The sequence below is a fragment of the Felis catus genome, chromosome B1 (genome assembly GCF_018350175.1).
Source record: "Felis catus isolate Fca126 chromosome B1, F.catus_Fca126_mat1.0, whole genome shotgun sequence".
Taxonomy (NCBI): Eukaryota; Metazoa; Chordata; class Mammalia; order Carnivora; family Felidae; genus Felis; species Felis catus.
Window position 1 is genome coordinate 193,964,280 of NC_058371.1, and position 16,808 is coordinate 193,981,087.

Here is a 16,808-nt window from a genome sequence, read left to right on the forward strand (position 1 = left end):
AAGAGATATTCCAGTGTTCTGTGGGCAGTCTGTGCTCATGTCTTCAATTGTGGTGCTGGACTCTGGCCCCAGTGTTGTCACCCACGCACCGTTGACAATAGGATCAGTGGTAAGGGACCTACTACCGAGAATTTTATTAACACAGATGAGGGCTCCTAGGAGGAACTAAGGGTAAGAAGTTTATTGATTACAAGCCTCCCCTGTCTAGAAATTTAAATGGTCTCTCCATTTAGATTCATTAGTTTTGTGACTTCCAGCACTGAAATACTTTCCTGTTACAGCAATGGAAGAGTTTCTGGGTTTTGCTTCTCCAGTGACTTCTCTCTGGAGCTGATGAACACTGTCATGCAATCTGTTTGTAATTACTACGTGGTCGGGGGGCTTGTTTCTTACGTGTGTGTTTCGGCAGTGTGGGGTATCACACCATCTCCTCGGTCTTGGAAGAGCCTGACATTTTTTCTTCTTCAGGGCTGAGAGTGCTGGAATAATCCATCAAGAGTTAGATGGAACCTTAGGGGCTAACATATCCAGCTTCCCACCCACTGCAGGAATTTTCTTCTACCACAATGTGATTCAAAGAGTTTTAAGCTGCATATCATATAAGAAATGAATCTTATATGGCAACCAAGCACGTGCACATATGCACACACACACTTCTGAAAAGCTTTCAGGAAACGTTACTTAGCCTACCATATACAGTGTATAATGATGCTTCAATTTTATCCTCATTTCTTCTATTGCATTCTGATCATATGTATATTAAATAAAATACACAATAGAAAATATGTCAGCACTGGTTGGGTACCCACTAAATGGATTTCATGTCTCACTAATATATTGCAATCTGCGGTTTTAAAACAGGACTACAGACAGAATTACGGGCAGATGTTTGATCATCCAGTCCTCATTTGAACAATTCCTACATTGAGTGGTTAAATACCTTAGGAGCAATATTCATATCTGTAATACTCTGCACAACTGGCTTTAATAGCACCTACTCATGTCTTCACTGGTCTAGGTAATCTGTGCCTTCGAGAAGTCTTCCCTCTAAGTCAGGCTTGAACCTGGGTGTGGCCTGAATCTCATCATATGGAGAACCATGTGGCCAATAAAACTGGCAAGATTCCCCAATACAGTAAGGGCGCTCCTTCATTCTATGTAATTTCAGGACCCTGAGATGCTTCCACTCTTGCTGAGTTTTTCTAATATGAACATTCCTTCAACTATGTGGCTAATCTGATGAAATAAGTGTTAAAAATGTTGATGACATGGCCAAATGTCTCCTCACAATATTATTAACTTAGTCACATTATATATTATATATTAAAGTATATATATATATATATATATATATATATATATAAAACACATCATGAACAATATTCTAGAAGATAGTATGCTTGCAGAATGTCTTGCCAAGTGGTGACACTTCATCCTTTAAGAGGAAAAAAACCCTAACTTATTTTTTAAAACTTGCTTTGGAATTTTTAAAAGACATTAGTTAAAAAATCCTTTTTCTACCATCACATTTCATGAAACAACTGTATTCAACTCTCCACATGCCTCTTTGATGTTGCTCTTTGGTCATGTCTAGATCCACTTTGCGAGTCATCGCAGAAAGATGTCCAGAACACCTCCACTCCATTCCCGCCTCAGTTATTTGGGACTCAAAGCTCGTTGGATCCACGATGCTGTCGCTATAAATTTTATTTCAAGCAATCAGTAGCCATTTGCATTTTTTCCCCTTCATTCGTCACTGTAATATTTACATGGTAACCACTTCCTAAGTTGTTCTTTGGAACCTTATTGAGATACAGTTCACACTGAGCTATCTATATTGAGATATGATCCATCCATTTGAAGTGCACGATTCAATGTTTTTTGTTGGTTCACAGGGCTATGAAACCGGGGCCACAATCACCTTTAGCACATTGTCCTCACCCCAAAAGGAAGCTTCAGAACCAGTAACAGCCACCTCACAATTCCTCCCAAGCCGCCAGGGGCGGTTAGCCCGAGGCAAACACAGGTCAACTTCCTCCCTCTGGACTTGCCTATTGTGTGCATTTCATATAAGTGGAAGTATCCAGTATGTCTCTTTGTGACTAGTTTCATTCACTTAGACTATGTTCTCAAGACTCACCCATATTGTAGCGTGCGCCAGTCTTTCTTTTTACTCAAAATTGTTTAGAGTCATCTTTAATAGGGTTGTTTCAAATGACACCTTGTGCTTTCAGCCGGAAAATCATAACTCCTCCCAGAAATAATGACTAAATCTGTCAAATTCCTTTGCTTCCTTTCAAAAATCCAGGGCTGTCAGGTGACCCCATCGCTTTGAAAATTAACACTAATTGAGTACATTGCGGGCTAACGTATCTTAACACATAGTCCTAGTTTGTTCAGATAAAGTAATGAGAAGGCCTCTTGTAATAGGAGAGACCTTGTAAGCCCTTGAAAATAGGGCTTCTTTTGTTCTGAGAAGTAACTTGGGGGCATTTTGCTTGGCACTCTTTATTTTATCTAATTTAATCTTTATAACACCCTACGAAGCAGGAAATATTTTCTTCATTTTATAAACAAGGAAAACGGAGCTTTCAGTTTGAGGAGTGAGGAGGGGAGTCTCCAGTTCCACCTGCCGCTGGCCCTTTACTGTGCATCACCTCTGATCTCCTGCCGGTCAGGATCATTGCACACAACATGCCTTCTACTCACCATGAAATCCAGTCGAGAATTCCATTTCTCCAAACATTGTGCTCCATGACATTCAAGTGCCCTGTGGCGCAGGCTGTCAGGCTTATTAAACATCCCATATGCTTTGCTACATTTCCCAGCCTTCCTTGTAGTTAGAACAGAGTCATATTACTTCGTTGTGAATGAAAATGTCACTTCAGATAGAAACAAGAAAGGATGGTATAAGCTTCCAAACACTCCTTTTTTTTTTTTTTGCCAGAGGCCCTGAAGTCACATGCTAAGATGACAATCATAAGATTATGGTAATTCCATAAGATTGGGTTCTTGAAAGGCTCCAGGGAAAAGAGTCTCCCACCAAGCTATACCAGACACATGGCATGAACAAGAAATAAACTAATGTGTGTATGACTTCATAGCGAATTTTAGCAAAGCATAACCTACCTTAGCTTGACATATATTAACCTTCATTTTCTTTGAGTTCAACCGAGTTTTATTGAGAACCTATTTGTGGCCTAATAACATTGAAGACTTTATAAGTGTTGGAATCTTTGAGTGAGTATCCAATAAATAGCCTCCATTTCCCCTAGCTGGGCTCTGAACCAAATGAGAAATAATTATGGGTCATTAGACAGAGACCAATATATGACAAAAAAAAAAAAAAACCCAAAACCTGACAAAGCGGATATTGGAAAACCAAGAAAAATGGGATTCATAGAACGATCCCCTGGGATTAGGAAGACTGATCCCTCCAGTCACAGGGGCCTTTTTTGGCATGGGGAGACAAATCAATGCTCATTGCAAATGTTTTCTTACAAGGAACCAAAGAAGATGGAACTAAACTACGTACGCCCAAGTTTTGCTTCTAAATTCTGGCATCAGAAAAAATCACTCAATTTTCCCTGGGGAGGGGAGGATAGAAGTACTATACAAGCAGTTTCCTCTACATGGAAAGAAACACCAAGAATGAGGAAGAAACTTTCTTCTTAACAATAACATTCCTCTGAACACTTGGTACAATTCCTGGTACATATTAAGCTCGCAGTAAATGCTAATTGTTGTTGCTGACGCAGATATTGTTGCTTGCAAGACACTCTGCCAGGTGCTGGGACAATGTGGCTGAAGGACACAGACCCTACTCTTGAGATGCTCACATCCTGGGGAGGGGAAGAGACAGTGCTATGGACTGAATGTTTGTGTCCCCCTTCCCTCGCATTCGTATGCTGAAGCCCTGATTCTCAACGTGATGCTCTTTGGAGATGGGGCCTTTGGGATATAATTAGGTCAGGAGGGTGGAAATCTTCGTGACGGGATTAACACCCTCATAAGAAGAAATATGAAACAGCTTGCTTCTCTTCTTTCTCTTAGCCATGTGAGGACACAGCAAGATCACAGGAAGAGGGTTCTCATCAGACACTGAACCTGCGGGCACCTTGATTGCGGACTTCCCAGCCTCCAGAACGGTGAGCAAGAAATGTCTGCTGTTTAACCTGCCCGGTCTGTGGTATCAGTTACATCAGCCTGAACTGACTAGGACAGATAGGTAAAGAGAAACCATGATACAGGTAAGTGATAAGTACTTGATGAGTGACCAAGATTTGAAGGAAGTTGAAGGAAGGGCATTTGACGCTGGCTAGCTGACCAAATAATGTCTGAGTTGTGTCTTTATGAATTACTAGAATATTGACCAAAGAGAGAGAGAGAGAGAGAGAGAGAGAGAGAGAGAGAAACTATATCCTATGAAAAGGGAAACACATAAGAAAAATGTGGATGAAGTCTAAAATAGCTTAATCTGTTGGGGGAACTCCATTGGTCTTACGGCATAAGGTGACTATTAGGGGTAAGAAGGATCTGAATATGTTGAGACAAGGCTTGGAGAGTGAGGCAGAGACAAACCTTGAAGACCTTTGGTGGATTTTGAATAAGGGTGTGACATGGTTAAATCTCTCCTTGGCATACTAAAGAACAAAATATATCCAAGAAGAGATAACATTTAATAGGAGTTAGTGTATGTATCAGGAGGAGAAGTTAAATATGTCGATAAAATTTGGAGTTCAAAGTTGTGTAAATGTGGTTTAGAGCCATTGGACTAGAGCTCATTTAGGGAGAATATAGATAGAGAAGGGAAGAGGGCTTTGAAAATGCCCTGGAATATTCGAGGCCAATGGGAAGAAATCAGCAAAGAACACTGAAGAGACACAGCTGGTAGGAAGACCTGGAAGGCTGGACCAGAAGAAGCTGGTGTTTTACCCGTGGGGGCGGGGGGGTCAGCTTTAACAAATGCTGAGTGAGGTCAAGTGCCACAGGAGGGAGATGTGGCCAGTGAATTTAGAATTTGGGGAGGGCCGTCCCAGTAATGGTGGGAAAACAAGATTAATCAGAAGGCTAAGAGGAGCAGGGATAACAGATGACTGCAACCAAAGGTATTTCTTTTGCAGAGTCTGGCTGTGAAGACCACCGGATAAATGGGCAGTTATTGGAAGAAGGTATGCTGTCTAGAAAGGTTATTTTATCTTTAAAGTTGGTAGACATTTGGGACATTTTGTCCTGGTAAGGATGCTCCATAGTGGCTCTCCATAGCTATTTGTTGAATTAGAGTAGACATATTAAAATAAAATGAGGAAGTCACACACACACACACACACACACACACACACACACACACACACCAGAACTTCTCAGGATAAAACAACAGCGGGAGAAAAGCTGATTAAAGCCCATTTGGTTTCTCTGTCTCAAATTAGCTCTCCGCAATGGACCCAAACATGACTTTGGGTCCTTAAGGCTCTGATACTGAGTTAGGGAGATACACTGGGTGAAGAAAGTGATGTACCTGAGATGGTGGAGAGTAACAATAACCCTGAAGAAGAAGATGATGATGGTGACGAGGGTGACAATAGTAGCTCGCATTCGTTGAGCACTCACTGAGTGCCAACTTGTAGTGTCATAAGTTCACATGGCTGATTTCACCTGCTCCTCCAAGTAAGGCTTGTAAGGTGGGTGCTACTCTCAGTCTCTCTCCGGGTGAGGTTATTGAGGCTTAGATTTGGAAAGCGACTTGCTCAAGACTACATAGCTAATAATAACTGGTGGAGTGAGAGTTCAAGCCCCACGGTGTGTAATTCTAGATCCTTTTACTCCTGTTTTGTGGGGGATGTGGCACTAGAGAGAAGTGGCCAGAGAGGGCTTCCCTAGAAGTACTCATTTTGCACAAGACTGATAAAAGGAGACCCCACGAGGCGAGCAAGCTGAGCCCTGAGAAGCAGCTTTGGCAAATTAACTTCCATCTTCCCAGGCCAGCAACCTCTGATTTATTTATTTATTTGTTTTATAGCAGAGGAACACATACCACTTGGCATTACTCTTCTTGACAGTGGGAGATTACATGCTGGACTTGACTGAGTTTCTGTCAGGGAGAATTTATTGCAATTTCGAAGATGGTTCTTAAAAGAGATGGCTGTTTTGCATTTTTTATACAGGTCCTGCAAATACGTCAGGTTTGATCTTCTACAAAATCACCTTGTATAAACTTCCTGCTTCTCTTCCTCCTCTCCTGACTCGCACCTTCCATAGCCTGTGTGTGCAGCGGCTATTAGCAAGCTTCCCCGCAGGCAGCCCAGCTTTCAGCGGCCTTGACCCACATTTTGTAGAGCTCCTGCTTTATCTCTGCAAAGTCAAATCCCTACTGTCCTTAAAGCATAACCTGGAATCCTCCCTCTCCACAAATCCTTGTCAAGTGCCTGGCTGGGGATCCCCAAATAGCTCTGAAGCCACAGTGACCTATTCATCAGTCACCCTAGGGAAATGAAAGCCAAGATGCACCGATCGTGACACTACAACAGTAAAAATGACAAGAGGTCCTGTTGGTTGAGAAGTTACTGGTTATTATGAGCCGGCAAACGGGCTAAGTGTTTTGCGTATGTTGTCTGTGATTTCAGATTAATACCTCATTTACCTTCATGCCCAAATTATGACAGTTTGAGTCCCACCGATACGATCCCTAGGAGGCAGCTTTCCTCAAAATGTCGCTGGCTGTATCTGAGAGGCACAGGGTGGCTTGCACGCTCAGGGGCGTGAGCCCTGGGTTCTTGGGCTCCGGGTTTCCTATTGTGCCGCCATGCTGCTGCCTTTGCTTCTAATGGGGGATGGGCTGGCCTGTCTTCTGGAAACGGTGGTTGTTAGTAGTTATTACTCTTTCCACCATTGTGACCTCAGAGGAGCTTGGCATTGTTCTTCTTTCTGCTACTCCCTCAGAAGCACAGGACAAACAACTGGGATTGTCTGTGGAACAGGATTGCACTGACGTTTCAGAGACGGTGGAAGGGCTGTGCTTGGGGTGGTGGTGTTAGAACTCAGAACTCTTCTCAACTGGCTCATTCTTTCCCTAGGGTGTCTCCTCAGGCCACCTCCCTTCCTTTCTGGTGGCCTGACCTCCACGTACCTGTCCCTTCAGCTAACTTCCCACTACCACAAATACTCCAATACATTCACACTTCAGGCTACAGGCCGAACCAATCTTCACCTAGTCTGAGATTCATGCCTGGTCCTGTTTCTTCCGCCAGCATCAGCATTTTCTCAGTATTACCGACAGCCAGGACCTCGGTGCATAGTCTGGCCCAATGGCCCCAAAGAGACAATCCTATGAGAGTCTAACATCAGCACGTTGCTGAGAGACATGGAAAATAATGTCAGAGCTGGTGATGGAACTCTCCCTTTCCTCTGCCTTCATGCTTCCATGTGGACGGAGCTCCATTAGAGTATTACTCCTACTCTCTCACCCCATTCCCTCTCCAAGGATGGAGCAGTGACTTATCTGATTGGTGTGCTTGAGGAAGGAGCTCAGCCTGCCTCTCTCTGTCTTTGTATGTCACTGCATACTTGCAGAAATGAATATTCAGGAACAAGTCTTCATGGGAGAACCCTGAATTTGGTCAGTCCAGCCATGGTCTGTGAGGCGATGTTTGTCTAACTCAAGGCTACTAACAATAAAGATAAAGTTTTAGTTTCTACTTATTTGATTGCTAGGATTTTCTAACAGTTGGTTTGTGAACTCAAAAGGGGAAACAGATGTGGTACTTTTAGTTTCCTAACCAAAGCCTACATGTTGGAGAACTACCAGTAGCTCAAGGTTGGTGGATTCCACATTGGTGGAATTGTATCCAGTGTGTCAGTCATTCCTCACAGGTGTGGAGGAGAGCTAAATAGAGTCCTGTGCTCAGAAAATAGAGTACATTACCTGAGAAGGCCTTCAATGATGCTTCTGTAGCATTTAAGCAAAATAAATTGTCTCCATTCCACAGCATGGACCAAAGCGATGTTGGGGTGACATATAGCTTTCCTGTTACACACAATGAGTCATCTCTACCCTCTACCTAGAGCCCCTTAATGGATCATCATCTCTTTCGTTGGGGGTCATGAAGGCCTGAGTTGTGTGGTCCCTGTAGCAACTATTCAAATTTGCTATTCTTGTGCAAGAGCAGCCATAGACAATATATAAACGAGTGGATGTGGTTGTGTTCCAATAAAACTTTATTTACAAAATAAGCGGAAAGTCAGATTTGGCTCCCAGCTATAGTATGTCAACGCCTGTTGTACATAACTAGATTGGAACATCTCAGTTTAACATTCAAAGCCCAACCTAACCCTTTAGCTTCATATACTGCCATTGCTAATGTTTTGCCTCCCCTAATCCCCCATTTAGAATCTAGAGATACCCTCAATTGATTGTAAAACCCTATCGGCCATCCCCAGCCTTCTGTCTCTTACACACACACACATGCATGCACATGCACACTCATATACACACTCTGCTGTCTCATGATTTTGTGATTTTACTCACCGTTTCCTCTGCCTGAAAGGACTTTCTACCCTCTTCACCTGGCCACATTCTAGTTATTCTTCAGGACTCAATTCTAAGATGACTCCTTCTCTGGAAGCCTTCTCTAAATCACCTGTGGCTGGGTTGGGTACCTGTCCTCTTTACTTCCATATATTTAATGAATGGAGACATTTTCCATCTCTGAGTCTGTCTTCCCTAGCCATCCACAGAGCTCCTGGGGCTGAGGACTCAGTCTCATGATCTCAGCAGGCCTGGGGCATCTCATAGTATCCAGCATGGATCAGCTGATGAATTTGTGCAGAATTGAAGCGGTGAAGCCAGAGCGATCCAGAGAAAAAGGGACAGGGTTCTATGCACATGTTATAAATGGGAAGTTCAGGGGTAGGCTGAACTGACAAGGTTATAAACACTTGAGAAATATAGAAGAAGTCGGGGTTGAGGACAATAGTATGGCATGGGAATATTGGTCCCCTAATGATGGCATCTGAGGCATAGATGCGCAAGTTTCTGCCTGAGTCCGAAAGCAAAAAACATACCTTCCACGTTCTAGAATTCACAATGCGGTTGGCAGAGCAAGATTAAAGCAAGTGAAATAATCAGAGAACTATGGAAAAATAGCACATGATTGAATGCTGGATTACATGGCACAGAGTATGTTAGAGAAAGAGAATGATCAACAGAAGCTAGTTTTTTTTTTTTTTAAAGCCTCTGGTGGGGATGTTAGGCAAAGAATACCAAACATCTAATGAAACTTACAACTTCCATTTTTTTACATAAAACCTTTTTGTCAATATGTCATACACACCCCCCAAAATTACACATGTCCCAAGTGCACAGCTCTTTGAATTTTTATCAACTGAAGGCATCTCTGTAATTAATCCTCAGATTAAGAAACACAATGTTACCAGCATCTCAGAAGCCCCTTGGATCCTTTCCAGTCATTACCTACCCCCAAGGGAAACCACTGCCCTGACTTCTGGTAGTAGAGGTTAGTTTTGCCTATTTAAGTAAATGAAATAATACGGCATCTATTCTTTTGTTTTTGGTTTCCTTTTCCCTACATTATATTTTGAAATTCATCCAAGTCATGTTTAGTAGTAGTATGTTCATTCTCGCTGTTGTTTAGAATTCCATTGTATAAATACACCACATTTATTTATCCATTCTGCAGTTGATGGAAATTTGGGTGGTTTCCAGTTGTCAGCTCCTTTGGAAAAGTGCCGCGTTCTTGTACAAGTTTTTTGAGAGAAACATGTATGCCTTTCTGTATACTCCTAAGGAAGTATACTCCTAAGGAAGTGAATCACTGGTTCATATTTATATATATATTCAGCTTTCATAGATAATGTCATATGATTTTCCAAAATGGTTGTACCACTGTATAGTCCAGTCTGCAGTGTATAGAATCCTAGTTGCTCCCCATCTTCTTCCAATTTTGGCTTCACTGGTGTCCTTAATGTTAACTATTCTGGTGTGTATGTGAGTGTGAGTGTGTGTGTGTGTATGAGAGAGAGAGAGAGACAGAGAGAAAGAGAGAGGGAGAGTATTTATTTGTGGTTTTAATTTGAATGTCCTTGAGGGCTAATAAAGAATAAAGTTAGGTACGTTTTCATAAATTTATCAACTATTTGTAAATCCCTCTTGGGTAAAATATTTTGCTTTTTCCTTTGGCTTGGTTGTCCTTTTGTTCACTGATTTGTAGGGGTTCTTTATATATGTTGGGTATATGTCCTTTGTCAGACACATGCATTGCAATCTTGCTTGCCTCTTCATTCTCTCAATTGTGCTCTTAATGAATAAAATTAACTCCCGTAGTTTCTGATTCTCCCTTGGAAATTTGCATCCTTACCACTTCCTAGTCCATAGACCCACTGAACAGGAAGAGAAAGGATTCCCATTAAGGTATAGAGAGGCTTGGAGACCACCTGACTCAAAGCCCTCAGTTTTTCCTTTTGGGAGGGCTACAGGCCAGGGAGGATGAGTGACTTGTTCTATGTCACAGGCTCAGTGAGCAGCAGGCTCAGAATTTGGGTCCAGGGCTCTTGCACACAGTGCTCACTGTCATCAGTTTGGGATGGTGGAAACCAAGTGAGCGTCTACGGGACGTGACAGCACAGTTGTTAAATTGCATCTACATCGGTGGGTGAGAGTTTCATCAGCCAAGCGCCGGAGGACCGAGAGAGCTGACCCCTCTGGATCCAGCGCCCCCTGCCCCCTGGGCAGGAGCAGCTGTATACTTAAGAAATTCTCGATATGCATTGCTAACTTTGTGAGGTTGTGCACAGCCAGACAGCCATGTCTCCATTCTAAAAATAGTGAGGACTTGTTGATGTTGGAAAAAAGCTTGGCATAGTAAAAGGAGATGGGAGGTTTAGCTCTACCACAGTTTTGCTCTAGTAAGTAGTTGAGCTCTAGCAGAAACCCTGGTTATCCAGTGTGGTTGGAAAATTATAAAGTCGAAGCAACAATTCATCTCATCTTAAGGAGCCGATGAAATCACTTGTCAAGGCCACACCTCTCACTGGCCAAGGCCGAGTGTAGCTGCTGAGTCAGCACTGTGCTCTTGGGAGGGGACAAGTGGAGGGACAGATAGACAGCCTGGCCACTGTTCCAGAAGATTCCTACAGAGACAGAGCGCCCAGGCATCTCCCTCCAGTGGAGTGGATGTTAACAGTGCCCCCAACTGCCCACAAGCTCCACCCATCACTGTGGCAACCTCTGGAGACACTCTGACCCCTCCTTCACCAGTCAGATTGAGATTTTAAGAACCTGCTCTGATCAGGATTGCACTCTTACTTGCAATCAGCATTATTTATTTACATACGTAGAAGAGGTCAGAAGGATACACCCAAATGTGTATCTCTGGCTGGTGGTGCTATGAATAATTTCTATTTTGCAATATGAATTTTCCAGTTCTTCTATTAGGCTGAGCCATTTGAAAATGTGCTAGCTCTGTAGATCAAAACTGACTCAATGCTAGCAATTTCAAGTGGTTTGATCTCATATAATAAGCATTATTGTAGAATTTTAAAAATAATAAAGACTTGGGGCGCCTGGGTGGCGCAGGCGGTTAAGCGTCCGACTTCAGCCAGGTCACGATCTCGCGGTCCGTGAGTTCGAGCCCCGCGTCGGGCTCTGGGCTGATGGCTCAGAGCCTGGAGCCTGCTTCCGATTCTGTGTCTCCCTCTCTCTCTGCCCCTCCCCCGTTCATGCTCTGTCTCTCTCTGTCCCAAAAATAAATAAATGTTGAAAAAAAAATTTAAAAATAATAAAGACTTGAAAAATACCATACTTATGTTAGAATAAAAATAATGCTACTACCTGCCATTTACTAGGTTCTTTTTATTGCTAAACCCTCCACTGCATATCCAACATATTATTTAATCCTCATACCAGTACTATGAGGTAGGGACTATGATTAGCCCTTTTTATAGATGAGCAAACTGAGGCTCAGACAGCTCAAGCTCCAGGGCAGCAATCACTCCACTGGTAAGGGCAGCACTGAATCAGAGCTCTAAGCCCTTGCTCTTCACTGTTACCCCAGGCAGCGTAAACCTGTGCCCTCTGAGTTCAACTGAAACCATAAGTCAGAAAATAAAGGCAAACACCTGGTAATGAGACCCGGCATTTGTGGGTTGTGCTTTATGTTGTATCACCATGCCTCCCCATAGCAGATATCCGGACAGGACTTGCTCAGCAAATACAATAGTCAGAACTTACAAGGAAAGGCAGAAAAACAAAGGAACAGACACATTGAGCTGACCCTAGTTTGTCCAGTATATTCCCTGGTTCAGGACTAACCCGTGAACTCCCTGACTCCATCTCCCTCCCGCCTTTGTCTCCATGGCCTTCTCCCAGGACCACGCCAGCACTCGCTAGGATCAAAACAAAGAGTGTGTGCTAACCACAGGCCAGCAGAGGGAGAGCCAACATCAGCCTGTTCCAGTGTCGAAAACAAACCTCTTTCCTCTAAAATCTTGGTTTTGAGCTGCCCAGCCTCTCTCTCTCCCTGTCTCCCTGTCTCTCTCTCTGAACATTACCCACATCGGGGTACTGTTTCTGGAAAAGGTGTGTTACCTCCGTTTTCCTGAGCACTTCCTGTGGACAAGCATCATTGTTAAACACTTTACATACAACCAGTATTTAAAACTCCATCCGGCCAACAGCAGAGACCAAACATTTTACCCCAGAGCTGTCGTCCCTGGGTTTCGGGGCGGGGAGTGTGAATTCCCACAAAATTGCTCCTAATGTGTGTGTGTGTGTGTGTGTGTGTGTGTGTGTACAGGCTTAATACGCTTTCACTTCTATTTTTTCCTAAAGAGAGAGGCCTTCTCTTTCAGCAGAGTCTCAAGGAGGACGCAGTGGAATTTAGGGACCTCCTTAGGAAGAGGGCATTAAGAAAACGCTGCCTAACTGACATGAGAGACATGAAGCCATTCATTGTTCTTAAGCCTCTGGCGTTACAACAGGGTTCAGGCAAGCGTGTAAGAGTCAAGAACATTGATCAATGAAGGATGAATTGCAAACTCTTAATGCTGTGTTATCTAAGCTATGTTGGAAGAGAACGAAACATCCTGTACTGTCGAGATGGTGAAACCAGTTCCGTAATCAAAGGAGGTCTCCTGTAACACAGCGGGGGAGGGAGGGAAGGCAGGAGAAGGCCAGAGAAGACAATGTGCGCATTTGTTTAAGAAACAGAGCAGAGCAGGGAAGTGTGGAGAAAGTTTGAGGTTATTCAAGAAGCATAATCCATTCCATTTGGATAGCGCTTCACAGTTTATAAAGCTCCTTCATACACACGCATGCCAGAGGTCCTCAGACTAATTCTGTGACTATCATCTGCTTTTGATCTAGGAAGAAATTGAAGCACAGAGAGGTTAAGTCATCTACCCAAGCCTACACAGCTGGCAAGTAGCTAGAATGGGATTCCACTATGTTGAACCACTAGCCCACGAAAACTGTGGCCCCACCACCAACATGCAGGTGGATCCTGAAGGGCAAAGCCTGAGGCTGCCCATCGACCATGAGCCCCTCAACCGGAGATCCAAGCGGTCATTTTCACACATATCCTTGCCTTTGGCTCTGACCCTGGATACTCCAGGTTGAGACATAGCTCCTTGATTCACTGATACATGGACCGACGAAAATAAGGTTAAGGAGTCAACATCCACAGTCAGTAACTAACCCCTGGGCAAGAAGGCACCTTCCAGAAACTGTGACCTTGACTTCCTTGGGAGATCTGAACTGTATTTTTACAAAGAGCCCAGGTCCTCACCATATCACGGCAGTGTCTTGGGGGAAAAGAACAAGACCAAGCCCGGAACAGATCAGAACATGGAGATTCGGACTTGGCTGAGTGTCCTCTATCCCTGGGGGCAGCAGGGAGCAGGGTTGGGTGGGGGGAGCCACTCACAAGATGGGAAAGGCAGGTTCTGCCTCCAGCTGTGCCAACGGCCAGCCACTTGACCTTCACAAGTCAGCGCCAAGCTGCCCAAATCAATGCAGTTGTGGGGGCAGGCGCAGACCAAACGCTGCCCTGCCTCCAGTTCCCAGGAAGGCTAAGCGAGAGTCTGCAGAAAGCATTTCACAAGCTCTGCTGTAAGGAATTGAATTTCAAGATCACAGACCAAGCCCCTGCTATTCCTTCCCCCTTTCTTCCCCAAATCCCTAGAAATGACATAACCAAACATTTTGAAAACGAAGAAGCCTAACACATTATTCTCTAACCTAAAAAAAAAAAAAATCAGAGTTCTGGGATTATGTGCCATATTGCCGAAGCATCGCTTTTTGTGGGTTTCCTCATAGCAGCTCTGGCCTGAGAGATTAGTCCCAGAGAAGCAGCTGCTCAATAAAGTAGAGGTTGTGATTTTTTTTTTTTTTTTTTAACGTCGCGAACAGAAGAGGCGAGGGGAGGAGGAGCCGTTGGGGAGAATGTAGGATTGAGCAGCCCAGTGTGGCTATCAGCTGCCTCCTGCAAGCTGGGCGCCCGGCTGAGCCCAGGGAATAATGCGTGCTGACCAGCTGGGGAGGCAGTGAGCTGTGACGCAGACAATGCACTGAGCTGCCCACCCGCTCGTGTCTTACAGGCTTCCATCTGATCAAGGAACAATTTGAATCAGGATTCACAAAAGGAAGAAAATACAAAAACACCTTCGCTCTTGAATTTTCAAGATGTCTTGTCTCCTACTCTGCCGCATTAGGAGTCAACTGTCGTAGGAAATCTGAGTCGTGGCCGTTCCCCGAGGGTCTCCTGTGGGCCAGCGGGATAGGAGACGGTTCCACAGACAGGGCAGCAGATCAGGGAAGTTACGTGACTTGAATACAGCGTTGCCAGATTTCGCAAACCAATTACAGAAAGGCCGGTTAAATTTAAATGTCAGCTAAACAATGAACAACTTTTAAGCCGCGAATGCCCCATGTAACACTTGGAATACTGACACTAAGAAAGAAGTTGTTATTTTTCTGAAACACAAGTTTAACTCGGTGTCCTGCATTTTTCTTTTCTTTTTTTTTCTTCTGGCAATCCTACTTAAGTATACCTATTTAGTGTCACATCTAAATCTAGGATGTTCTTTTTTAAAAAATTTTTAAATGTTTATTTATTTTTGAGAGAGAGACAGAGTGCAAGCAGGGGAGGGGCAAAGAGAGAGGGAGACACAGAATCCGAAGCAGGCTCCAGGCTCTGAGCTGTCAGCACAGAGCCTGATGCGGGGCTCGAACTCGGGAACTGTGAGATCATGACCTGAGCCGCCGTCAGACGTCTAACTGAGTCACCCAGACGCCCCTAAATCTAGGATGTTCTAATTACAAATATTCTACTCCACTATACTGACTTCCAAGTGCAAGAATTAAATATGTACGAGATTACTTTATTATTATATACTGTATTCTCCCATACTATAGGATATATTATTAAACTCTCTTTAAATAAATGACTTGCATACTAATCTTTATCTCAGACTCTACTTCTGGGGAAAGTGTTCTAAAGACAACAAATGACTTAGGCTCTCTCATTCAGAATTGTCCCCTGACTCTGAATGGGAGACCAGTCCTTCCAAATCAGGGACCATATATACTCCCTTGTGGACATTAGTAGAGATAGCGACACCCACGACAATCACAACTGGCTTACAGAGGTGACATAGTAGAGTTTCTAGGAGCAGCATCCAGTGTCCATCCAGAGGTAGTGGCAGCTTGGGGACCAGCTCTGTGGCTTGAGTATTTCTTGTGTAGCTTCCAAGTCTGGTTCTCTGACTTCTCTAGAAAGCTGATGTTATCCAACATGCTTTTTTTTTAGACCATCTTTTTAGAACAGTTTTAGGTTCATAGCAAAGTTGAGCAGAAACTACAGATATTCCCCATGTCCCTCCTGCCCACACTACCACAGCCTCCCCTCTATCAACCAGTATGCTTCTGATATATTTGTTTTCTGGTTAGATTATCCAACATCATTTTCTTGTGATAAAGAACACTGCTGATGTAGTCATCAGTACCAGAACTGACATGGTTGCACCCGCAGGCTCTCAGAAATGGATGAAATTAGATTTTCTTATTTGATCTGGTTAGGGTCATAGTGAGTGAAAATCCAAGTCTGGTTGAGGTATGGGACTCTGGTGATCTGACAGGTGGCAAAACAGTTGATCCAGCGATTACACATGGTCAATGGTAAGAAAGTGCCTAGGAAGGTGTAGTGCGGGGACCCTGTGGGTGATACAACAGAACCTGGAATAAGAAATTCTAAGACTATGTATTTGCTTCTGATGGAAGTGGCTAACTTAAGGAAGGACAATATTAAGCATACAGTTCTAAATCCCTGGTTCAACATAAAGACCTAAAATCATGGGCTTTCATCGACTGGGCTAAAGATTAAGAGTCTTTCAAATTGGGGGACTGTGGGGTTGAAGAATACAGAAAGCAAGCCCAAGACTGGTCTTACCTAGTGGCCAACGTCAGGCCTCTGTCCCCCAGAACTAAATGCGTTAGTTACATATTTCAAGTAGCACTTTAGTAGGCTGCCACTGATGTTGACTCTAGGAACACCAGGAATAATTAGCCAAAGATCCCACAATTAACACCATTCTGACTGGCGTAATGGTGTTGAGTGGTTAGCTAACTTGCCTGAGTCTGCAAGTTCTAAGACGAGAAGGATGGTGTCTGGCTCCTAGTGTTGCCTGTACTATCCCCTCCCAGGGTACAGTCAAACTGTTCCTCCACCACGTGATGAAGAAGTCACGTGATAGCTGATGCAATGGGTCAATGTGATGTATGCCTCCTTCTGAAGTTT

At 43.8% G+C, this 16,808-nt stretch overlaps 1 long non-coding RNA gene across 2 annotated transcripts; it reads left to right on the forward strand.

The window, feature by feature from the left end:
* The first annotated feature begins 3,818 nt into the window (after positions 1–3,818).
* LOC109499261 lies at positions 3,819–14,997 on the forward strand. 2 transcript variants are annotated; one of them, XR_006597214.1, is made up of 4 exons: positions 3,819–4,148; positions 5,124–5,171; positions 6,165–6,182; positions 7,074–7,698. It is a non-coding gene; the product is annotated as an uncharacterized LOC109499261 (long non-coding RNA). The 2 variants fall into 2 exon arrangements; XR_002156525.3 differs by lacking the exons at positions 6,165–6,182; positions 7,074–7,698 and adding an exon at positions 14,611–14,997.
* Positions 14,998–16,808: the final 1,811 nt, after the last annotated feature.